Source organism: Phyllopteryx taeniolatus, chromosome 5, assembly GCF_024500385.1.
Source record: "Phyllopteryx taeniolatus isolate TA_2022b chromosome 5, UOR_Ptae_1.2, whole genome shotgun sequence".
Lineage (NCBI taxonomy): Eukaryota > Metazoa > Chordata > Actinopteri > Syngnathiformes > Syngnathidae > Phyllopteryx > Phyllopteryx taeniolatus.
Window position 1 is genome coordinate 21,051,195 of NC_084506.1, and position 25,463 is coordinate 21,076,657.

At 41.9% G+C, this 25,463-nt stretch overlaps 1 protein-coding gene across 3 annotated transcripts in view; it reads left to right on the forward strand.

Moving 5' to 3' along the window:
* The window catches only part of plxnb2b (plexin b2b), a 218,619-nt gene that overhangs the window by 85,494 nt on the left and 107,662 nt on the right, over positions 1 to 25,463 (forward strand). For all 3 annotated transcript variants that reach the window (XM_061773678.1, XM_061773676.1, XM_061773677.1), the window contains one exon: positions 148 to 257. The gene's annotated coding sequence lies outside the window, so the exon portion shown is untranslated. The remainder of the gene's footprint in view (positions 1 to 147; positions 258 to 25,463) is intronic.

Genomic DNA, 25,463 nt, shown 5'->3' on the forward strand with positions numbered 1-25,463 from the left:
AATTTATTTTTGCTGTTTCGGATTATATTCCAGGGAAGCAGGAAAATGGATGGTAGTGACTGTCGAATATACCACTGCAGCATCCAGTGTCCAGGCATACTAACACAACAAGCTAACATTATCATGTTTTTATCTGTGTCATTTCAGGTTTTATTTGGTGAGGAAACTGAGAACAGGGAGAAAAACGGAGTGTTGCAGCAAAGTGGAGACGGTTGAGTGCAATACCGCATCGTCCAGAGTTACGGCACAGCAACAGGGTAAGCTAACACTAGCGTGTGTGTTTTTTGTAGCCAGTGCCAGCCATCCAAAAGCATTCTTTGAAGTCCTTTCTATAGAGCTTTGTGTTCTTCCACTTAGTGTTCTGTAGGCATATGATTATAGCGTTTGGAATAAGATTGATCTGATATTATGTACTGTGTAGCTCCTCAGTGCCACGCAGAGCTCTGATGGTGCCTCCTGTGTGAAATAGCGCTTGCCCAACGGACAACAGGGTGGGAGGGAGCAAGCGTTTCTCTGATCTTCTGCCTCTCACAGAACCATCTGTATGGTGCTGGCCTGACAGCCTGCACAGCCTAGCATTAGCGCTTGCAAATGTATACACTACATCGCTCACATTTCACGCAAGCAGAACCCCTCGCTGATTTCGGGCGCGCTGGGAGATGCGAAGTGAGAGCAGATTGGAGCCCGTTATAGTTGTGGGAAGTGTTTTTCTTTTTTTTTGGGGGGGGGGGGTGCGCTCGACGGCAAACGGAATCCGAAATAGAGACCGGCTGTGTGGTCGGCAAATAAAAATGTTTGTCTCCTGCAGCTTGATGTCAGAGAGAATCACAGTAACGTCAAACAGATGCATATATCAGAATCTTAGGCTGGATTTATACTACATGGCGCAAGTGAGACAAATCAGAGGTTTTTATTTTTTTTGCCTCCAAGCAGCGCGGTTCCAATGTGTTTTGTTTCTAGGCGACACATTTCTGATATTTATTTCTCTCCGGAGGCCCAATTCACATGTTTTTTGTTCTACCTAGTGACACAATTCCGATGTTATTTTCTGCCAGGTGGCCCAATTCTGATATTTATTTCTGATGGTTGTTTTCCTCCCAAGTGCTGTAATTCCAATTTACTGTATTTTTTTTAATCTTAAAGAGGGTTTGCCTTATTTATTTATTTATTTATTTATTATTATTGTTATTTTTTTGTAAACCACCGTGCCTGAGGAAGAACAGCATAAGAAATAGAAGGAATGACTGAGAAGGTGTCAATCATTTGCCATGCACTCGCGTGCACACTCACCCACATACCCCCACAGTCTCGCACTGATGTGTTAGCTTGGGCTTCAGGAGTTTTGCTGACTGTTTTGGAATATTCACCTCTGGGAAAAAAAATGTCCATCCCTCGTTTGCTAATAACTGGGCAAGACTAGCAAACCGAAGTAAAACAAAGGGACCTCAGGCAGCTGAGAGTATTCAGAAGCCCTGCGGAATTAGCAACATTTGTGCTCAACGGGTACGTTTATGTCACAAGTGACGTTATTCTGAATTTTACATTTGTCACCATTCAGTGACAAATTTAGTTTTTCACCCCCAAGCTGCACAATTCCAATGTTTTTTTTTTTTTTTTTTTTAACCCAAATGACAGAATTCTGTTTTTTTCCGTCAAGGCAACATAATTGTATTTTTTGCTCCCAAGTGCCATAAATCATTTTTATTTTTTATTTAAAATGTTTTTCTCCTATGTGACGCAACTCTGTTTTTGTTCCCAGGTGACCAAATTTTGATGCATGTAGCGCTCAAGTGGCACAATTGGGATATATTTTGCTTATAAGCAGTGGCATTCCAATGTTTTTGGCTATGAAGTGACCCGATTCTGATGTTTGTTCCAACCAATTGACAAAATAAATTTTATTTTGCTCCCAAACGTTACAATTCTGATGATTTTTCCTCCCAAGTGACACATTTTTGGGGGGATTTCCAGGCTTCACAATTGCAATGTGTTTTGCTCCCAAATGGCACAATTCCCATGTTTTTTTTTCTTATTAAGTGATGCTATTCCTGTTTTTTTGTTTAGTTTGTTTTTGTTTAGTTTATTGTTTTATGCATCCCATGACAGAGTTCCCATGTTTTTATACAAAAGCACATGCTGGTATAAAGTCAAAAAAATCAGGAAAGGCAATAAATCAGAATTGGGCACTTCGACCTGCAGTGTAAATCCAGCCTTTTTACCTGTTGTACAATCCTTTGAATGCAACATGAAAAGATGACAGAAATGAGTTTTTGTTCCCCCTTGTTGGCCATAGATCTAGTGTTATGAAAGATTTTTCAGTCTGAGTCACAGGTGCAAGTTTTAAAGGTACAAGCAAAGTGATATTTACCAGCGCTAATAAGCCGGCAAGAGCCCACCATCCTCCCTTCAAGTTGTCACTGCAAGGTAAGCTTTCGCAGTCGTACAGTGGGGATGATTTAGCGTTAAATCTGTCTGCTACTCTGTTTCTTATTTTTTTTAAGGAGGGATATGTTGGGGTGAGCGGCTTTTTATTCGAAGCTCCAATTTCTCTCTGAGAAGATTCTCTCTCTGCCTGCTCACTTCCTGGCTGCTGTGAAATGGGATTTTCTTTCTCATTTGTTCGAGATTTTCCTTGCCGCGCAGTGAGGTCATTTGAAATGGCTTGAAAGTTCTGAAAAAACCCACAATACTAGAATTACGATTTGGTGGCGGTACAGGAGTAGAGCTGCGTAAAAAGAAAAAAAGAAAATTGATTTGCTATTCCTCTTGTTTTGAATTAATTGTTCGGGAGTTGACTTTTTTTCACTTTCTTGCAAATGAATTCAGGCATGTTGTCTCTTTACATTAAAGCATGAAGCGGCCGGCCGGTGTGAGTGGAATCAATCCTTCAGATGGTTGCCGTGGAAACAGGCCTGTTGTGGATCCAAGTCCCTGCCACTCTGCCAAAGCCGCTGCCCACCACCAATATAGCCCACAGGCCACTCTATGAAAAAATGGCTTGAGGCCAGCCACTTTTCCTCCCTGTCATTTTCTATATGCACACACTGACTTTTAAAGTATGTACACTGTGAACCCTCCCGCCTTGTCATGAATTCACCTTGGTATTAATTTTTTTTTTGCTTGTTGTTAGGATTAAGATCTAGGAGACCTGAATAAGCTTAAAGATGGTGTAATATTTTTCCAAGAAGGGATGACAACCATACACAAAAGCAGCTTACACAGTGGTTGTTCAAAGAGTACTTCTCTGAGGTTCTCTTTTATACATGTGTAAGTCACAGCCCACTACCTTGAATCACAAAACATGGACTATGCTCTATCTCAAAGCCATAGAAAACAGTCTGTCTTTGAATTCACAGCACTCCTCACTCATTGGTTAAATCCATGTCACATGATCTGTGGGCGCCGTGTTGTCAGCCAGGGTCTGCATCCCTGGCATTGCCTTGCAAGTGTCTTGGTCAGCTTTTGATCTTTTTAAAGAGATTTTTGGCAATTATTGGCAAAGTGGTTTGTTGGATAGGTGCAGGATGTTCCAGTCGTCCCGGACAAGGCGTGCGGATGCATGTCTCCAAAAAACGCCTGTGGCAGGTAAACCCTATCAGGGTCCATCACTGAAGGAAGAGGCTTCAGAAAGCCCTCAATATCTTTGGGACTTGCAAGAGCAGGAAATCCTGAAAGTGAGCTGCGGGCAAAGTGTCGAGCCAGACCGTACCTAAAAAAATTGTCCTTTAGAAATTGATAATTTATTCACTAGTTGTTGAAAAGAAGCAAATATAGACAACATACAAGTCTCTGAATGTTTTATACTCAGCTCAGCCCAAATACAGTGTCCAATAAGGTAGGAGTGAAAATGTGATTTGATGCCAGTGGTGCTCCAACAGAGAATGATTGCAGGCCAAAATGCTGTCTAAATTGTACCCAGATTTTAAGACAGAAGGTCACTACTGCATTTTTTATGTAGTTTAGTAGCCAATTGGAGAGGTGAATACAATAAAGCCTTCTAAGACACCCGACAAGTAGAGTTTGCTTCCATAACTAATCACGATGGAGGTACCTCAACATCCTCATCTCGATCCCAATAATTCAAATTCCTCATGTTAGTTGCCCAGTTTTAATATAGGAAGTTGGGTAAGGCCATTCCACTCAAAAGCTTGGGCCTCTGAAGCATGAACGCTTAGCCAAGGAGGTTTCTTCTTCCAAATAAAATCTAGAATAAGGCTGTCTACTTTCCTAAAAAATGCAAGGGGAAATAAGTTTGGAATACAATGAAATAGATATAGAAAGCGTGGAAATGCATTCATTCATTGCCATGTCCTGATTCATAATAACTTGGCCCAGTTCTACCACGACAGTGTGCAGTTAGCATCAAACTATGCCTACAACTTGAAAAATTACATTTTGTACTTTTTCGTTGGGATTTTTTTATTTTTTATTCATTCATTCAAATTTGTCCATATTATTAACAATACTCTTCTCTGTGGTGTGTCAAATTTACAAGATATTTTTTTGGGTCAGTTTAATGGTCCTTCAATCTCTTCCAGCCCACCAGAAAACCTGCAATGTTTGTGTTTTTAATAAAGAAAAATAGCACTACATTGTATAAAATCATACTAAAACATAATACGAGATTGTGGGAATAAAAAAAAAAGAACTGGTTTTATAAAGTATAATTATTGTACGTACTGGAGAATTTGTTTTCTGGATGTGTTCCTTGAAGAGGCGTGACCTAGTGAGTGATGGAGTCGCTTCGTTCAGTGTGACCATGTGGGCGTGAGTTTTGCCTTACAGCAGCTGTTTTAATTTGTTCTCATTTAGTATTTCTGTTTTTGACTGCTTGTCCCATTCAGTAAACGGATGAAAGTGCATGGGCAAACTGTTGCTCTCCTTGTCCACATGTGAGGGCATTGGTACATTAATTGCTCCATTTTATTTAAAAATGTTTTGCTACTTCACTCGATTGGTGCTGAATCTGAAACTCACTTTTGGCATGCAACACAAAGCAAAAAACAAACAAACAACAACAACAACCAAGCTATGGCTCATAAGTCTTAAAACCGGTAAGTTGGGGCACTTGTAAGTGAATGTAGCACTGTTTTAATATAGGCAATTCTAAACATTTTAAGGGGAGGCCATAGGGGCTCTTTGGATGAATGGCTTGAGGCCACGTTTCTCTCGTGTTGTCATTTTCTATATGCACACGCTGCCTTTTTAAAGCGCGTATGTGGCTTTCTGCCGGCCGTTTGAAGATCAAACAAGGAGCATCTGCATGTTCTTGTAATGGGCCTGTGGCTTACCATGCAAACTTTTCGCTCGCCCGTCCCTTCATTTTCTCCTCCGCTTGTTCCGTCCTCAAACTCCAGTCAGTTCCATCTGTGTCTAACCCCCCCCCCCCCCCCCCTCCTCCTCCTCCTCCTCCTCCTCCTCCTCCATGTCATCGCCACCCCTCCAAGTGTTGGTTTGGTGTAGCCGCGCGCCGTCGCTCGGCTAATGCGTTTGCAGCGGCGAGCTTAATCACATCCCTGTAAGCGCACCTGTGCAAACAGATGTCCGCCGAGGCTGCCGTGCTGTTCCTCTTTAGGGTGGAGCGTCTGGTTATGGCGGCCCACTGCTCGTCCACACTCTCCCGCCTCGCTGGTTTTCTGCTTTTTCCCCAGTTGGCAGGCCCTAATACCCAGGAGAGCCCACAGCGGAATCTGGTAGGAAGCTTCGGTCCCTGGTGCTTTACCTACTTCCCAAAAGTCTTAAACCTTTCAAGATAGATACCGTAGCTAGCTTGCTTGATAGATGGATCGATAAATTAATATTCACAGACTTCCTTGGCCTTTCCCATTATTCTGAGTTTTGGTTAAGCCAATGATCACACTATAGATTGAGAGAGAGAACTTTAAAGAGTTGCTTGGACTTCCCATTATTCTGATAGATATTTGTTTTTCTGCCAGTTCAGGAGGATAAGCTAGGCTTGAAATGTAAAGACGTAGTAGACCGACTCATGTTCTTTTTTGTTCGTTCGTTTTTTTTTCTATATTACTGTAAGCAGTTAATATCAGCTGTGTTTTTAGATGAGCTAAGATGGGGGCTAAAAAGTTGACAGAGTGTAGAGAAACTTCGCATGCAGTAGCAAAGACATGACATGATGACAAAGTGGCCGTCATAAACAACGGTCCCTACACTTTTCAAATGTCGCCTGTGTGCGAAGACAAGCGGGAATAAATCTGAGACCGTTTCACTTAATGACCCGAAATAGGTGACAGCTTGGTTTACTTAATCTCAAACAGCATTTACTTTGCCTAACATTAGCCTCAAGGCTAGATAGTGGAGATATGTACTGTATGTAAAGTATGTAACCTGTTTTCTAACGTTGCTAAGCAGTCAGAACAAACACGGTTGTGTGGACTGATTATCTGGCCGGAATAAGACAGCTCTGCTGATCGGTGAAATCCACAATTTCCGTGTTTTCCTCGTCAAATCCTCAGTCTGCTCACCCATATGTAAATGGAAAACCATTGAAGCCCAAAAATTACTGTATTTGACTATTTTTCACATTGGCTAGCAATCTAATTTGTATTCCCACAATCACAAAGGACTGGAATATCACGTGTGAACCTGAAACATGGTGGCTACGGCCGTGTCCAGAGGTGCGTGATGTCATGGTAAAACTACCGATTGGTCCATCCAGTCACCACACTGTAGATAGAAAATCTCCCCATGCACTGGGAGAACATGCAAACACCACACGGAATGGTCTCACCTGATATTCGAACTGAGAACCACAGACCTGTTGAGGCAGATGAGCTAAATTATATTTCACCATGCTGTCCTTGTTTTAATTTTGTTTAGTTTTATTATACAAACATTAACTTGACATACCTAACTTGACTGTTACGTGTGCTAAATTGTTACTTAACATTGCTTGTCAGGCTGAGGCGTCCTCACAGGGTGAGTAGTTTTGTTTAGTGTTTTATTTTAGTCTTGAAATTAGAACAGCAGTGGTTATGTAATGGCTTGTGTTCATCTTACATTGCATATTCTTTGTATTTTAATATGAAAATGAGGAGAAAGCTTGCTCAAAGCTTGGTGATGTTTATAACAAGTCACCTAAATCAAAAGAAATTTGATTCCAATTTATTTGCAAATCAATATTTTAGCCTTTTAAAAATATTTTACATTTTTTTTTTAAGACAGACACTGGTAAACATTGGCTCTGACCTTTACAAGACAACCTATCCGATTATGAATGGATTGCTCCGATATTTGTCATGCACAAGAGCACTAGTCAGGACATTTAATGCTACTATGCTCTTTAACAGCTTTAGTCAATATAATGTGTTGTGTGCATAATTACGCCCCTTATGTGATATACAAAGCATATATTTTATTTTAAATCTGTGCTTTAGCTTAGGGGAAATGTAGAGTAACATGCACCAGTTGGTGTAAGTGGTTTGCCAGACAAACTGCACATGGTAATGAGTTAACCAGACAGAATGATCGGTATTAGCGAATTTAAAGAAGGCAATCAGTGCACCGCTGCCCCCCAGAAGAGAAGGATTACGTGATTTCCATCCAGCTGTGCTTTCCCATTTGCCGCTCTAACACCCTCTTCTGTCTCGGCACGACACATTTTGTAAAGACCCCGCTCGAGCTCACTGCCCAACTCCCTGACCAGAGGTGCGCGCCACCTGCCGCAACGTAGATCCCCGTCCTGATTAAATAAATATGGAGTTTTCCCTAATCGCTCTCTAACCATGTAGACAGTTTGGTCCTCAAACCCTGTCCTCGCATTGCTGTATGAAAAACATTAGCAGTTCCATTAGCTTCACCCTTGCAGAGGTGGAAACCCAACTTTAGTGGGTATAAACATACTGAATATTAACATATTAACTGATTTTTTTTTTTTTTTTTTTATTGGAAGAGACATGACAAGGTCCAAACGGTCACTGTGTGATCTTACTGCTCTTTTAGTTTTTGATGTACTCAAGATGACCAACACAGCACACCATACACATAACTTACTTACTGACAATCGCTAATCACCCCCACCAAACCAGATGTATGTAGTAGTTCCAAGACTGACCTGTGAGAGGCAGCACAGTGCCAGACTGCGGGAAAATACAAAGAAGAAAGAGTAGTAGGCCTGTGTAGAGTTTGCATGTTCTCCCCGTGCCTGCATGGGTTTTCGCCGGGCACTCCGGTTTCCTCCCACATCCCAAAAACATGCATTAATTGAAGACTCTTAATTGCCCGTAGGTGTGAATGTGAGTGCAAATGGTTGTTTGTTTCTATGTGCCCTGCGATTGGCTGGCGACCAGTTCAGGGTGTAGCCTGCCTCTCGCCCGAAGATAGCTGGGATAGGCTCCAGCATGGCCGTGACCCTAGTGAGGATGAGCGGAACGGAAGATGAATGAATGAAAGAGTAGTAGTAAAAGAAGGAATAGAAGAAGCTAGGCTAACTGTTAACTATACTGTGGATGCAAACTCTTCTCCGTCAAGTCTGACTGACTTGTGAGACACATACAAACACTCAACACAACCACTTGCTTTAGAGAGCGTTCTTATTGGCTATAGTTTCCTTTCCGGTAGCAATCATAAGAATTTTCAATTGGAAATATTGAACAGGTTTGCCATTTAAGATTGTTGGCAGAGACTGTTTTCAAAGCAGATCGGGTAGAAAAAAAAATCACTCTTAACACCCCACACCACAGGATAATCAGTAAGGATAATCTTTTAGAGAGACCTCCAATAATCTGTCCTTAGTTGGCGTTGATAGGAATGAGTGACAAATTCTCAAATTCTATCCGATGATTGGTGTGTGTGACCCCAATCTACACAGATGCCAACCCTGATTTCCCAGAATGGCTCCGAGGCGTAAATCAATTCAACTCGACATAATAGGCATCAAAGGCTGGATTTATTTTACAAGTTTACACGCCCCTTTCCGAGTAAGTGACTATATCCGATTTTTAACCACATTTGGAAGTGACCTGATTCAGATCTGAGTTTATCCGATTTGATGTGCTCTTTTCTTCTTTACACTGCCATGACGTATTTCTGAATTGGGAGAATGTTAGCATTTTGAGCTAGCATTAGCATTGAATTATCCATCCATTCATTTTCTGTACGGATTATCCTCATTCGGTTTGTGGGTGAGCTTGAGCCTATCCCAGCTGACTGGGCGAGAGCCGTGGTACACTCCGGATTGGTTGCCAGTCAATCCCAGAGCACATATAACCAAACAAGCATTCACAGTTATATTCACCCATGCAGTATGTACAGTTTAAAGTTTTCAAGGAACCTAATTATGCATGTTTTTGGAATGTGGGAAGAAGACTTGAGTGCACAGAGAAAAAACACGCAATTACGGGTAGACCGTGAGATTCGAATCGGAACCTCAGAACTGTGTGGCAGACGTGCTAACCGCTTGAGCATTATACTGCCCTGCATGGCATCATTCTATGGCTAATACAAGTACAATTCTTATCTGGGAGGAGATGACAGTTTTTCTGATGATTATTGAGGTATTCAAATGGCTACGCGAAAGACCGAGGAGCTTTATCTGGGTTAGTTTTGGATTTTGGAAATAGAACAACACAGCTCCCTTCAGCCACTCCTCCATTCTATACTGTACTGTTTTTGGTCAGTCTGCATGGCTTAGAGGACATTCTCATATCAGTTTTCCTCATGAGAACACATGGAAAATACATTCAGATGCGTCCCATAAATGGGTCCCTCCCCTCCATCCCATTTCCAGCGTCTGTCCACCTCTCATCTGTCCAGAGCAATGATCTTATCTCTTATCTCCACTCTGATCCCTGTGTTATTTCAGGCACATAGGGATTGCTTAATGATCTATTGACCTGATTCATCGATCTGTACAGTCCGCCACAATGGACCATCTCCTAAAGAGGGGGCTACTAACCACCACCGCCTCCACCACCCCTCCTGCAACAAATGGCTGCTCTTTGCCTCCCTGCTCCACCACACTCTGAATGCGCTGCCTCCTAAGTGCTCCATGTCTCTTTGCTGGCTGAGCATTGCATGGTAACCCAATATGCTTTCCTCGTAATAGATATTCATATGGAATAAGGGCCTTGCATGTTTGAAATAATGAGGTCCATGCATCTAAGTGGAAGCCCTTGAAAACAGATGGAGTCTTCTGCTCCAGGGGCAGGACACCCACAAAATATGCCGACGTGTTTTATTCCCCGTCGCCTAGTTCCGTATGCTGATTACACTTTTGTGCTCTTGTTCGGCACTTGAACAGGGTTCTTGTAGGGAAAAAGGGTTTGTACATAAAAGTGAGAAGGATATTTTACTGACTATCGTGTGGGAGCACATACAGTAACTTGCTTTTCTCAGTTAGCCATGGCTGGTGTTGTTTTATTCAAGTATGCCTTTATTCTATGTTTAATCAACATTTCTCATGTTAGCATTTGGATTGCCTCTTGGTATGTTTAAGAAAATAATCATTTATTTGTAGACAGCCCAATGTGTGTGCAACAGCTGCTGTTGTTGTGACATGATTCTTTTCAAGGGTGAGACGTGAGGGATTTGCCAGACACTATACGCGCTATGTTTAATTAACTCAACCAAGGAGGTTGTGTTTTTTTTCCACTGGTCTCCGGAGAAGAAAATGTAATGTTTGAGTTACGGCTATTGTGCACACAAGCCACTGCATCCTGCAGTTTAGTGCTTTATGAGGATACATTTTTGCAGATAAGATGTATGGGGGATTTTATTGGATTCTAAACAAGAGATCAATAAATATATTTACTTTTACTTCCTCTTCTTCTACGAATCAGTTTAGTGTTAATACATCTTGTTAGTGTGTTATATTTATCATTTGTTTGAACCTTTGAACAGTTGCTCTCACTGTAGAAGAAGAAGAAGAATCATCTTTTATTGTCATGAACATGCATGCATGCATGCACACGAAATTTGTTCTCTGCATTTAACCCATCACAGTGAACACATACACGTTAGTGGAACACACTGGAGCAGGGGGCAGCTGAAGCGCCCGGGGAGCATTTCGGGGTATCAGTGTCTTGCTCAGGGACACCACAGCCGTGAGTCCGGGGGATGTTGGCAGATGGTCCAGTCGGGGTTTTGAACCTAGGTCCCCCACGGTGGCAGGCGATGATCTTAACCATTGGGCCACGGCTGTAGTTGGGATGCTAACAGCAAGACAGCAACAAGACTACCAAAAGCACTAAAGCAGATCTATAAGGATTTAGCATTTTACCCTGTAGTAAAATACTCTTTTTAAATGAGAATTGCAAAAATTCTAACATGTTAACTGTTGGTGTGCTAACATATACCGCTTCAGTAATCTGAAAACACAAAGTGCAAAGGCATGTTGGTAAAGATTTTAGATCATGCCCTGTACCATCCTTATGAGAACTGATAAAATGCCAACATATTTACAGTTGGTAGGCTCAGATACAGCAAGACCTGAATAGGTACTATTTAAAATGAAAATTGCAAAAATGAGAATTAGAGATAGAGGTAAGGCAGATAAGGATTTAACGTTGTGCCCTGTGGTCAGATACTATATATATATAAAAAAAAAAAAGCATTTCTAAAATGCTGACATGTAAACAGTGGTATGCTAGGGCATGGGAAAATGGCAACCTTAGCATAAAAAGCGCTGAGGCAGATTCACAAGGATTTAAATCTTGTCCTGTAGTCAGGTTCTATTTCGAATGACTATTGCTGAAATGCTAACATATAGCCAAACCTGAGTAGGTAAAGCACTAAAGTAGATTGATAAGGATGTTGAAATGTGCACTGTTGTCATTTTGAATGAAAATTGCAAAAATGCTAACATGTTAACAGTTGGTATATTAGGAATTAATAGAGAGAAGAATTTTAAGTCTTGCCTTTTAGTCTGGCATCATTTCAAATGAAAACTGCTAAAATAATGTCAACAGTTGCTTAGCCCTGAAATAGCTAAATTACCCCAATTTCTCATGTATAATGCAAAAATCCACCCCCCCCAAAAAAAATTGTCAAGTCAATAGTGAGCATTATACATGGGTATAGGGGAAAATGAAAAAAAACTTTCACATTTTATAAATGTATGGCGCCATCTAGAGGTTATGAAAAAGCCTAACACTTTAATTCCAATATGCCACCACCACTTAGTTTATGAGAGGTGTACATGTTCATTCTAATATACCACCGCCACCTAGAGGTTATGAGAAAAGTGTGCCTACACTTTCATTCCAATATGACAGGGGTACGCACATATGACTGCATATATGTACAGTTGTGCTCATAAGTTTACATACCCAGGCAGAATTTGTGAAATATTGTTTTTTTTTCAATTTGACTGACTGAACAACAACCATCATTCATTTCTTTATGGTTATGTTTTGTTTAATGATAATGCTTTTCTGAAATGCTTGACACTTTAATTTGAATCCCATTCAAATAAAATTAAATGTGTTTCGCTTGGCCCTTCGTTTTCTTGAATTGTACACATCTTACAAATTCTGCCTGGGTGAGCACAATTGTGTTTTCTCATTTACTAAATAAAAGTAGGGCTGTGAATGTCAAAATAAGAGCACGTAAATAAAAAGAACGTACTTCGTGTTCAAATAAAGTGCTTAACTTCAGAATAATTATTTGAAAAAACTAACAAAATACAGATAATCATGTTTTGATCATATGGGTAGAAGCAAAATCATGCATTGTAAAAATGCATTTTACATGGGTAGAAGGGTTTTCCAGAATTTTTAGCTCAACTTTGGCGGTGCGTTTTATACATGGGGGCGAATTATACACGAGAAATTACGGTAGATCGATATGGCATTTACATTGAGCGCTGTGGTTAGGTACTATTTCTAATAATTGCCAGCATGCTACCAGTTGTGGTCTCAATACGTATAACACATGCACTATTATCTGTGCACAGCGGACATAATCATGTCGAGCTAATAATCAGTAATGATTCCAGGATCTGATTTGAAATGGTGACATGCTGTAACGCTGTGCCGTATCCGCAATCGATAGCCAGATGACGGGGGGTGTTAGGAAGTGCTCACGAAAGGTGTACGTGTGAATGACATTGATCAAATGACTAGTTAATTGTTAACCTCCTGCAAGGCTCCCGATTCATGCTGTCAGGCAATCTCTGCGCATTGGCGAGCTATTGTTGTACCTTGTTGTAGCCGGGCGGCATACATTGTGTTCATGTTAAATATTTAGGAAAAAGAAAACAAAAACACCCACAGGCTGACTGTTGCCTCAACAGCAGCATTTCTGCAGCTTTCTCGCTGTGGGCGTGTAAGTAACTGTTGAGAATGTCCTGCAGGTGCCTGCTAGTTGTCAGGCCTTCGCAAATGCACTGACGGGCCTGCATGTCCTCCGCCTCCCAGCCTTGAGTCTCTATCACGTCGGGTTTGGCTTGCCTCCGTAGAGTCGAAGTCCCGCGGGGGAGAACGGGCCAATGAGACGAGTGTGTCGTCGTTAAAAAGCATGTTATTGGAGACCAGGATTCCTTTTGGGGGCCCCTGTGATTACATAGCCTCAGGAGGGGCGTGCCAGAGATTGTGCGTATTTTTGTCAGCAGTGAGTTGTTGTTGCTTTCTGGAGAGCGGAGTGACGGATTTGAATTGGTAGCACAAGTCCGGGCACATCTGGTTGTGATTGGCAGGAGAAAAAAGGCTCCTTGTGTTCTGGGAACTGGCAGACGCGGCCCAGCAGACGAGAGAACTGGGGCCCAAAACCCTCCCTGCTTTTCCTGACTCTTGGCCAGTTCTCATAATCCCACTGCAAAGCCCTTGGCATTTCTCAGTTTTTCTTTTTTTTATTAACAGTGTTCGAGCGCTGCCTTTTGCTTCCATTTCAATATGAGAAAGTTGCATGAACCAGGTAGACCCAGAGCTCCATTACTCCCCGTGTATGGCATAATGACACCCCCGAGGGCGAGTATCTGCTCACTCATATTGCCACCCCGGTCCAAGTGAGAGAGAAAATTGCTACGGGCAAGCAGTATATTGAAAGGCATTTCATGGCAGGTGTGCGAAAATTGGTTATTCCTGCACGTGCTTGATGAAGTTTAAGCCGGCGAGGTGTCGGACCAAAGGTGGCGATTCGCCAGTCGCGGTCTGCCGGTTGTACTGTGACACAAGCGACAGGAGTGGTGGCAATTAAAAAGCCATACCAGCGTTATACTTGCTGTTTGCCGTTCCTGCCAGCGCCACACTCATTATGGGAAGCAGAGTTTCTACCTGTGACATTGTGGCAATTGTTGTTGGTAAATGAATTTATTGAATCAGGTGAGCAACTGATCACTCGACATACACCTATACTCATTCCTGCCCTGCCCTGTGACCACGAGCCAATCACCTTTATTTTGTTTTACTATCATCATAACTTTATTTTAATATACCAATTGATGCACACAAATCAAAATCAGGTAGCTAAATTTACCATTAAGCTATGAATGATGCCTTGACATAATCACAAGCATACTCATCCCTGTCCCCTCAGTGAACACCAAGAGCCAATCGTTATTTTGGCTTACTGAACCAAATGCTGAGAAACTTGATTACTACTGGATTCTTTTGAGCAGATTTACATTAAATGTATTTTTTCTCTGAACTGAGACCCCCATGCTTAGTCACAAGATGGTCGCAACGAAAGACGACCGTGGTTACTTTATATTAATAAACCGATCAATGCATGGAGATCAAAATCAGATGACAAATTTTCCCGTTAAACTATGAATGACCACTCAAAATACTTGAACTTACTGAAAATAGTTAATTATTTTAATAAACCAACTATTGACAACCTTGGATATTATTGAGCAGATGATTGACAATTAGTAATTTTTGCTTGATGCATGTCAGTCAAAATAATTTGCCTTTAGTCACTGCCATTGACGGCTGATGAATTCAAATATCCATGTTAACATGGAGGACTGGCAGCGAATCAGTTAAAGTAAATGAACCCTCGCCATGCTCATCACGTGACTTGTCGTTTCTACCCTTGACAGTGTTGGAGCTGGTTTAGCAAGATCGCTGTCCCCCACCCCAGTGAACATATCGCTAATTGAAATGGAGCGCGTGTGTTTAGCCCTCTGAACCTTCAGCCCCGTTAGCCTGGACTCACAGACTGTTAAAGCAGCTACAGAGAGAATATTATGTGTTCTGTTATTGTGTCTTTAGGGCTATAGGGACTATTTGCCATCCCTATTAAGCAGGCTGACTGGTGGCTGGGCAGCACGCCTGGTTGTCTCTCTCTGTGTGTGTGTGTTGTCGCTGAGTGCGTGTATGTGTGTGTGTGTGTGCGTGTGTGTGTGTGTGTGTGTGCGGACAGAGGGCGCCTGAGGCGGAGCACTGGAGCCAGTACGCTGCTGGTGTTGTCCACAAATGCCTCACATCCACTGACCCTCACAGGCGTAATGACTTTGGGGTTAATTCCTCGGGAATGGTGTGGCCCTCAGAGGGAATAGACAGGGAGCAAGTATGGCTGACAGGATAAAGCAACAGGATATCGTCTCTGTCCAATGGGGGGGGGGGGGGGGGGGATCTCCACTTTATGACAGTTTGTACTGTTAAAGGTAGCCAAACAAGGATCTCCATTGGCAGCCAGAAATGCCCTTCAAAACAAACGTTCCCACATCCGTTTTGAAGAGGAATGAAAAATTCATGTCACAATCGCCATCACTTTTAAGTTTTAAGTGCCCTTGGACAATGCAGGTACTGGTGCAAACGTACGTCTCCCTCCCCCAATCACTCTGTTTTGAAGATGAGCAAGATGATTTTGTGAAGACGAAAGATGATAGCCATCACTTTCTTTTCATGAACCATATGCCCAACATTGGAAAGTGAACATAATGTGAATGATGACAATACAGGTACGGTTGCATACATGCACTTTACTGCTCCCTCCCTTAGTCACTTTATTTTGAAGCCCTCTGAACCTTCAAAGATGGTTGGACAAAAGACAATTGTCACCACATTGTTTTAATGAACTAAGTTCAGACAGCAATTGGATAATGAATGGAAGGTTTTGAGCGAAAGGCCGACAATACGTCCTCCACCCCTAGTATAGTTTGCTTTGAAGACAAAAGAAGACCGCCAGCACTTTGTTTTAATGAACCATGTTTTGACAACCTTAGTTAAAAAAAAATTTTTACGAGTGTATGACCGACAATGCAAGTAGTATTGCAAAAGGTACTTCCTCCTCCCCTAGTCACATTGCTTTGAAGATGAACAAACACTTTGAAGGCAAAAGGCAATTGTTGTCACTTTGTTTTAACGGACCAAGTTCTGGCAACCTAGGATAAAGAGCGTAATTGTTTGATCGGTAGACTGACAATGCAGATACCTCCGCTAGGCACTTTATTTTGAAGATGGGCAAAGAAGTTGAAGACAATAGGCAATCGTTGCCACTGTGTTTTAATGAACCACATGCTGACAACCTTGGATAAAAAGTTAATATTTTCAGTGGATGACTAGCAATTTTGGTGCTGTTGCAAACACATTCTCTCTCCTGCCCTAGTTTATTTGGTTTGAAGCAAATATGGTGCAAACACAAGACAATCGTCGTCACTTTGTTTTAATGAACCATGTGCCAACAACCTTGGATAATAAACGTTTTGAGCAAATGACTGACAATGCTTCTTCTTCTCCTAATTAGAAAGCAACGATGGTGAAGACAAAAGATGATTGCTGTGACAATGGTGTCACATTGTTTAGGTGTAAAACCAAAACATTAGGTTGTTAATGCAAGGTTGTCAGAATTTAGGATAAAGAATGTGATGTTTTGAGTGGGTGACTGACAATACAGGTACGGTTGCACGCATGTACTCTACTTCTCCCACCTTTAGTCACTGTTGTGAAGACAAGCAAAGATGGTAAAGACAAAAGACGATCGCCGTAATATTGTTGTATTGAAAAATTGGAGACAACCTTGGACAATGACAAAGAGAGTCTTCTAAAACATCCATCCATCCACCCATCCATTTTCACCACCGCTTATCCTGGTTAGGGTCGCGGGGCACTGGAGCCTATCCCAACTGACTTCGGGCGAAAGGCAGGCTACACCCTGAACTGGTCGCCAGTCAGTCGCAGGGCACATATAGACACGGACAACCATTCGCACTCACATTCATACCGTCACTGAGTGGGAACTGAACCCACACTGCCTGCACCAAAGTCAGGCGAGTGTACCACTACAACATCAGTGACCCTTCTTAAACATAAGTACTGTATATTTATAGTGTAAAGCTGTCCAATAACACTTGTTTGTGGTGTATTTTTATGAAATGCTTACACTATAAAACCGTTTCTATTGCTCCTGAAAAGGAAACACTGTGACCTGTCAAGGGAGAGCGACTGCTCTTATTACCTCCACCATATCTATAGTGTTTTTTTGATTTTATTGATTAATCCCATCATATAATTAGTATGGTGGATTATTTTTCTTCCCTTTGGAAAATATTTTAGAACTGATGCGATGTCGTCATTGTTAGGTATATGCAGAATCGGCTGTCAGTAAAGTATGATTTGCCGCGGATCCAAACTGCAGTCATTCAGCCTCGGTGGGGATCTGCCTTCTACTGTGTCATTCTGTTCCTACCATGTAACTCGACATGATCTGATTCTTCCTCATCTTTTCTAATGGGATTTTACAAGATGCCAATAATCAAGCAGCTGTCTGGCTCTCTCTCACACACACTCACTCGTCGTTTTTCATGGTTGCTAAAGTTAAAAATAATTCAACCACAAATGGGTAAAAACCCTCGAGGCAGAGCACTTATTTTTGTGCATTTTTTTTTTCTTCCCTCCCCAGTCTCTCAAATAATCGCCGTAAATGTTTAAGGTTGCTGGCGAAAAGCACGGAGCGGAATTACACAGGCGCAATCTGGCTATCTCAAAAGCCGTGCGATGTGACTCAACTCGCAAATGTCCATCCATTTCTCCCGCCGCGTTAAGTGATTTGTGGGCCCGCGTTTGAGTAGGATTGCACATCATCTATTTGCCTGACATTGCTCAAGATGGAGAGACATGTTAAGTACTGTCATCGTCTTTTCCCCACTTTCCACTCTTGACCCTGTCAGAGAAATTGTTCGTGTGAATAATGTTTTCAAATGAAATCGGTCACAGTGAACCGCCGTGTCGCCCAACAATACTGTCAAGGCCTGGCACATCGCCCGCATCTAGCCCACGGGATTTATTTATTTTGATATGATGATAAAGCGATAATGTGATACATTGGGAGGAAAATCAGACACGCTACATCCCCGTGTCTATGAAAGAGACGAAGTTTACCATCTATCGTGTGTGTAAGTTATAAAAATAAATCTCCTCATATTGCCAAATTCAGGGTACCATAAATTCTTAAAAAGCTTGACATTTGATTTTTCATATTTAAGGCCTCAATTATCCTTAAAATTACTCATTTATGCTGTATTCTGTATTTTCATTGATCGCAGTAGGCTCCATTTTTGCGTCTATGGTTATGTCCTGCCTATCTGCTTACCTGTCCTGCCTACCTAGCTACCCACCTACTTACCTAGCTAACTACCTAATTTACCGACCGACCAACCGACTGACCGATCTGATTCACTAACCTACTCCCCACTGACCGACCATTCGACCGACCAACCAACCTGGCTGATTTACTGACCTACCCACTTACCTACCTACCCACCTACTTACCTACCTAACTGATTTACCTACCAACATGATCTACCTACCTACAGTACCTGCCTATCTACAACCTAGCTATCTAGCCACCTACTTACCTAGCTACCTACCAAATCTACCGTGCGACCGACTGACCTACCTACCTGATTTACCGACCTACCCACTTACCTACCTAATCTACCTACCTACCTAAGAATGAATTAGCCACCTACCTACCTACCTGATTTATCTACCAATTTGATCTACCTACCTACCTACAGTACCTGCCTACCTACCTACCTAGCTATCTAGCCACCTACCTAGCTAATGTACCGACCGATCAACCGACTGATCGACCTGATTTACCGACGTACTTACCACTGACCAACCGACGTACCTACCTACCAACCAACTTACCTACCTACCTAAAAGAAAAAAAAGAAAACAACTGGACCGAGCAAGTGGAAGCATTGTTTTTCTTAATTCTTAAGTCTTACATGTGGAAGACGTTTACCACAGCAGAATCCATCCATCCATTTTCTGAGCCGCTTCTCCTCACTAGGGTCGCGGACGTGCTGGAGCCTATCCCAGCTATCATCGTGCAGGTGGCGGGATACACCCTGAACTGGTTGCCAGCCAATCGCAGGGCACATACAAACAAACAACCATTTGCACTCACAGTCACACCTACGGGCAATTTAGAGTCTCCAATTAACGCATGTTTTTGGGATGTGGGAGGAAACCGGAGTGCCCGGAAAAAACCCACAGGCACGAGGAGAACATGCAAACTCCACACAGGCGGGGCCGGGGATTGAACCCCGGTCCGCAGAACTGTGACGCTGACGCTCTAACCAGTCTGTATCTCTCTTGGAATGATGGTTGTTTTGTCTTCCAAATTTGGCCACTTTTGGTATATCTTTGCTGGTGCATTGCAGTGCAACATGACAAATACCGGGCCTGTTGGGGATTTCTGTAATGGTGCGAGTTAAAGCCTTTAAAAATACCATCTTCAAATAATTCAGAGATCTTGTAGGCTTTGAGAACAAGCTGTGTTTGTGTTTAAGCAGTGTCCACAAAACTGGACGCCTCTCCAGCCTTGGGAGTTTGCTTCCAAAGGCTCTGTGCTTGATTTTGGCACAACGTGACGGTTTCCCACTCTCACAAAAAACAAATTGAAAGAATGAGGTAAATATTTGTCCTTAGAAATTTTTAACCCTGAAGAGACATTTTGTGCCCTTCGTTTTCAAGCCAATTTGGTTGTGTTCAATTAATAAATGACAAATTTGTCAGAGCAAAATCGTGAATAATGATTTTATTTTTAGAATTGTTATCGCTTATCCTTAAATTAGCTTAAGCCAAGATACGTGTAAAACCACTTTTTTTTCCCAGTGAAAAAAATAAGTAGTTATTTTGATCCCACTTAACATAAACTAATGGAGTCGTACATGAGGTGGCAAAGCACTTTTTTTATATTAGAAAAGGCTGTGTCCCGACTAAATGAAGCTCCTACCCTCAGTGCAACATACTTGGTTGCCACCAAATGGTGCCAAAGTGATACATTGGTGCTTTGAGATGTGAGTTTAATTTGTTCCGTGACCACACTCTTATATTAAATAATCTTTCACCATTTAAATAAATGGAAATGCCATTAAGCCGTTCCAGGCTTCCAAAGAAAACAATAATATTGTAATTAGTACATTGTACATAGTCATGATATAATTAGGGCTGTCACTATTGATTATTTTTAGAATCGATTATTCTCAGATTATTATATTATTGAATAATCTGCAAAAAATTTATTTAGCATTAAAGTTGAATGCTAACCAGTTATTGTTGTTCCTTTGGTATTGTTTAATGATGAAACAAAACCAAATAAACAACAATTAAGCAATATCACACACGGAGTGATGTACTCACCAGCCTTTTTGAAACTGAGAGCAACTTAATCCTAGTTTGATATCCTGTTCTGAAGCTCCTTCATACTACTAGTATATAGTATATACTACTATACTACGTCATACTATGGATGCAAATAATGATTAGTTTTGTAATAGATTAAATGGATTATTATTTTTTCCATGAATTGATTGTGATTCAATTACTTAGTCCGTAACATAGGAAAACATGTTAATTGTTTTCCACAGAAAAAGCAAATGTCATAGTGCTGACATTTGCATTTGCGGGGGGGGGGGAATTTATATGTTCAACTGCTACTTGTTGTAAAGTAAGTTGAGTTCACTACCACCAAACAGCGCTCATATCTAACATTTTTGTTCCCAAGTCAAAGCAAAAAAAATTGTCCGAACGATGCCTCGTATCTTGAAAACCTCTACTAAATCAGGTCAGTTTATCTCAAGGCACCACTCTATTTTATATTAGACATGGCTTTCCCCTGAGCACAAAAACATTGAATAGGTGAGTTTTTCAGTGACTGATGGGAGGATAGGGTTCCCAAAAACTGAATAGGCCAATTTTGCGAATGCACGTGGGATCACTGTATTAAAAGAGACATACCGTATTTTCACGACCATAAGGTGCACTTAAAAGTCTTAAATTTTCTCCAAAATGGATGGGGCCCCTTATAATGCGCCACGCCTTGTGTGCATTGTTGTTGTTGTGTGATGAGCACTCCGCTTGATTGACTGGGAGGATTTCCTGCCGACACGCTGCTTATATAGAGGAAAGGCGGACGTGACTGAGGACAGCATGCGTACGTTAAGGGGGGAAAGGGTGCGCGTGAAAGAGGACGCTAAAGGCACGCCCCCAGTAGGTATATAGTGCCGGTATGTGCATTGTGCAAAACATCAGCTTGGCTAAGGCCCCCCGAAAATGGCACCTACGAAGAGACACGCTTACGAAGCACAGTTTAAACTGCAAGCTTTCAGTTACGCGGAGGAACATGGGAATCGAGCAGCCGCGAGAGAATTCGAGATCAACGAATCCATGGTTCGCAAGTGGAGGAAGCAGGAAAACGCCGGCATCATTGCTGAACAGCCCCCCTTCAACGAAACTGACTCCGACAATGACGAGAGGGAACCCGGGATGTTTGATGGAGAACTTGCCCAGCTGTTCATTTCGGATACAGAAGATGAGGACTTTGATGGATTTGTGGATGAGGATTGATCAAAAAAATAACGTGAGTACCTTGTTAAATACAATAAAGTACAACCGAACTCTGTTTTGCCCCTGCTGCCTTTTTAAAAACATACGAGAGCAATTATGCTCGCGTATGTTTTAGCGTGCATGCATGCTACCGTATGTTTTAAGCTAGCGTATGTTTTACCATGCCAATAATACGGTGCGCCTTATATGTGTTAAATACAGAAATGGACCCCGTAACTGAGACTGCACCTTTTAATACGGTGCGCCTTATGGTTGTGAAAATACTGTATGTAAATATGTATGTTTATATGTATATAGATATATGTATGTAAAGAGAGTATGTATAACTGAGTCAAACATGAAATTACATAGCTAATAAACAGCGAAATATGCTTCTCTTGGTTGGATTAATGGCATAGATGCGCTCGTTTGATAGTGAAATGGGTAGCCTGCTATCAAGATGAAATTAGCTAGCAGCCTAACCTACTAGTACTGTACCATTGTGGTTGCTACACCAACAGAAGGGTCCCAGTATCCCTTTTCACTAGAAAAAGAACCAAGTGTCTGGTGGAAACAGGTCTCTCATGTTTTTCCCTTTGCATCTGTCCCTGAGTCCCTCACCTGTATACCAGCTGTAGGGTATCAAGCAGGGGAACCAGCTGCACAGATGCCACCTTGTCTGTTAACACAACCCACCACCCCCCCACCACACACCCCGCGCCATTTGCTGGAAGCAGCAACCACTCCAGGACTACCGGGACTGATGAAGAGGCAGAGAGACAGCTTCTCATTCAACACAGGGCTCATCATCGTCTCGTGTCCAACCCCTTGAAACCAGGGAAGCCATCGCCAGGGGGAATCCTTCACGGCTTTGGCCGGTGGCGCTACATTTTAGCGCCCAAATGGAAAAACGTGCGTGGCACAGCAAGCGTGAGGCCACGTCGGCATCTTCTGCTCACCTTCAAGCAAGCGGAGAAGTCCTCCACCCCCTCCTGTCCATCAGCCTGTGGCGCATTGAAAAATCATTTACTGTATATACGCAAGGGTGATTGACGACACAACAACAGAGAGTGAATGGCGGTCTCATCAGTCCACCCCCGCAGACATAATACTCTGCCACACCGGAATGTTTTCTTTTTCTTGTCTACGGCCTGACACTGAAAGTTCAAAAGAAACCGCAGGGCTACTGTCGGATGAAAACATCACAATTTTCACGAGATAACACCCCCCACAGAAGTGGTTTCTCCGAGTCCTCACCTGGCATAAACCTTTGCCTTTGACGACCTGCTTGTTTAAGCAACATCCGTCATTGGAAAAGAAGAACAGCGACAAAGACGACACATATCGATTGTTGTCCACTCAATACTGGCTGTGTTTGAACTGCATGAAGTGCTCAATTTTGTCTATTTACATGTATTTTCAAATGTTCGATAGCCGATATCAAGGTTTACATTTAACTCAACACCTGAAACAATCCGCAAAAATGACAACCCAAGTATACAATAAACCATCCATCCATTTACTATGGCGCTTCGCCTCATTAGGATCACTACATAGGTGAGGTGGCGTATGCCCTGGACTGGTAGCCGGTCAATCGCAAGGAACATATAGACACAACACTCCCAATTCATACTTATGGCCAATTTAGTCTTTAATTAATCTAACATGCAATATTTTAGAATTTAGGAGGAAGCTGGAATATCCAGAGAAAACCTACGCAAAACATGCAAACTTCACACAGGAAGGCCTCAGCCAAGATTCGAACCACGAACCTCAGAACTGTCAGGCAGACGTGCTAGCCACATGTTCACAGTGCTACCGTAAACAATAATAGAATTAACACAATTTGTTCCGTGATGCTGGTTGACTTCCAAGTTATAATTTCAAAACATTGTTTACCCATAGCAAATAATGTGAAGTGTAGGAATTTGTTCCATGCTGGAGCTGTTTGTCATACAATTTTAAGGGCCTTATTAATTGCTCACACAAAATGATGTGGAAGCGGAACCTCTAACCGGGTGCAACGGGGATTACGTCTGCCAAATGTTCTAAATTGCCACACAGTTTATTTTACGTAGTGTGGGAGCTGTATAGGCAAATAGATGAATTTAGCATGCATTATTTGATTTGTCAAACCTGAAACAAATTGCAGTGGCTGATTTTGCGTCTTTAAATAGCGCGTCTGAAAGGCAGGTGCAAAGGCAAAATTTTCCGCTCGTCATTTTTGAAATGCCAGAAACAAAAATAATCAACATATCGTCTATTGAGCAATGCAGTTTTGGAGCTTCTGAACGATCCAACGGCTGATTTGCACCCATTCACAAGAAGGAGTCATGCTATAGCACCTCTGACAAAACTCTCTTCTTTTGGCTAGGTCATTTCAGCACACTGTGACAATTGGTGCTAGCCTCTCCCAGAGGAATTTTCAGGGGTAATGTCCCAAGTTTTAACCACAGTGTTACGCAGAATGGGGACATGCATCCAATTACCACACACTCAGGTCGAGATAAAAAACAAAACATGGCCTTTATTCAGTTGCTGGCTTCCCCCAAATTATCGATCGAATTATCAATTTATTTTATAACTCAGTAAGGATTGTTTTTTTTTTGTTGTTGTTTTTTTTTTTTTTACTAGCACTTCCAGTTCCATCACTTCAAACTTCATTTTGCACTTGCGGTACTCTCCCAAATGTTCCATTTTGAAAACCATCAGAACTACCTATAGTGCAAAATCGTCTTTAAGATACGGCAGTCTCCAGCACTTTTATACTGTACCTGTTGCCAACAATGCGCACAATTTGTAGAGTGCGTGAACACGCAATTAAGCAGCTGCTATTTAGGAATTCAGTATATCAGACCCTAACTGTGCAGATGATGATTGAGGTAAAATTTTAAGTGAATCAATGTAAATGGGATAAAATAAGGTTAAATTACTCACCTTTTGTATAAAATGTTGCTCACCCAAGCATACAACCTTAAATTGCAAGAATACATTCACCTATTTGTACAGTTCACACTCAGACACAATCCAGGTCAATCATTTCCACATGAAATATTGTTAAGTTGCAGTCACTGACTGTTTAGCGGTTCACTCGCCTGACTTCCTTGCAGGCAGCATTGGTTCAGTTCCCATTCAGTGACAGTGTGAATGTAATCGTAAATAGTTTGATAACTGATGTACCGGCGACCATTCCAGTGTGTAGTCTGCCTTTAACGATAGGCTCCATCGCCACGTAACCCTGAACAGGTCAAGCACTGTAGGAAATGTTTGAATAGACGGTTATTGCCAAGTGCCCTTGGGTCCCCTGAAAGGCGCAATATGAATAAGTGTAGTATTTGTATTATTGTAGCTATTGCTGGAATAAAATGTTGTGAAGTGCGGTGATTCTCAGTGTTGTACGAGGGCTCCCTCTAGTAGTACATGGCGAAAAAAATCACTGTGTTAAATAATAAAATTTACATTTATGCTACGCGTGCAGTCTGTTTTTTTTTTCCAGTGCAGCACATTTTTTACTTTTACAGTACTTTTTAAAAGTGCATTTCAGTTGTATTTAACTCTAAAGTACAACACTCTTGTATTTCATCTTTAAAGACTCAGTAAAGTAATTTTTAGCTTTTTAAATTTTTTTAAAATAAATGTTAAATATAGTGAATGGTGACTGGACTGCCGGCACGGCGGCCGACTGGTTAGCACATCTGCCTCACCAGGGTTTAAATCCCGGCCCCG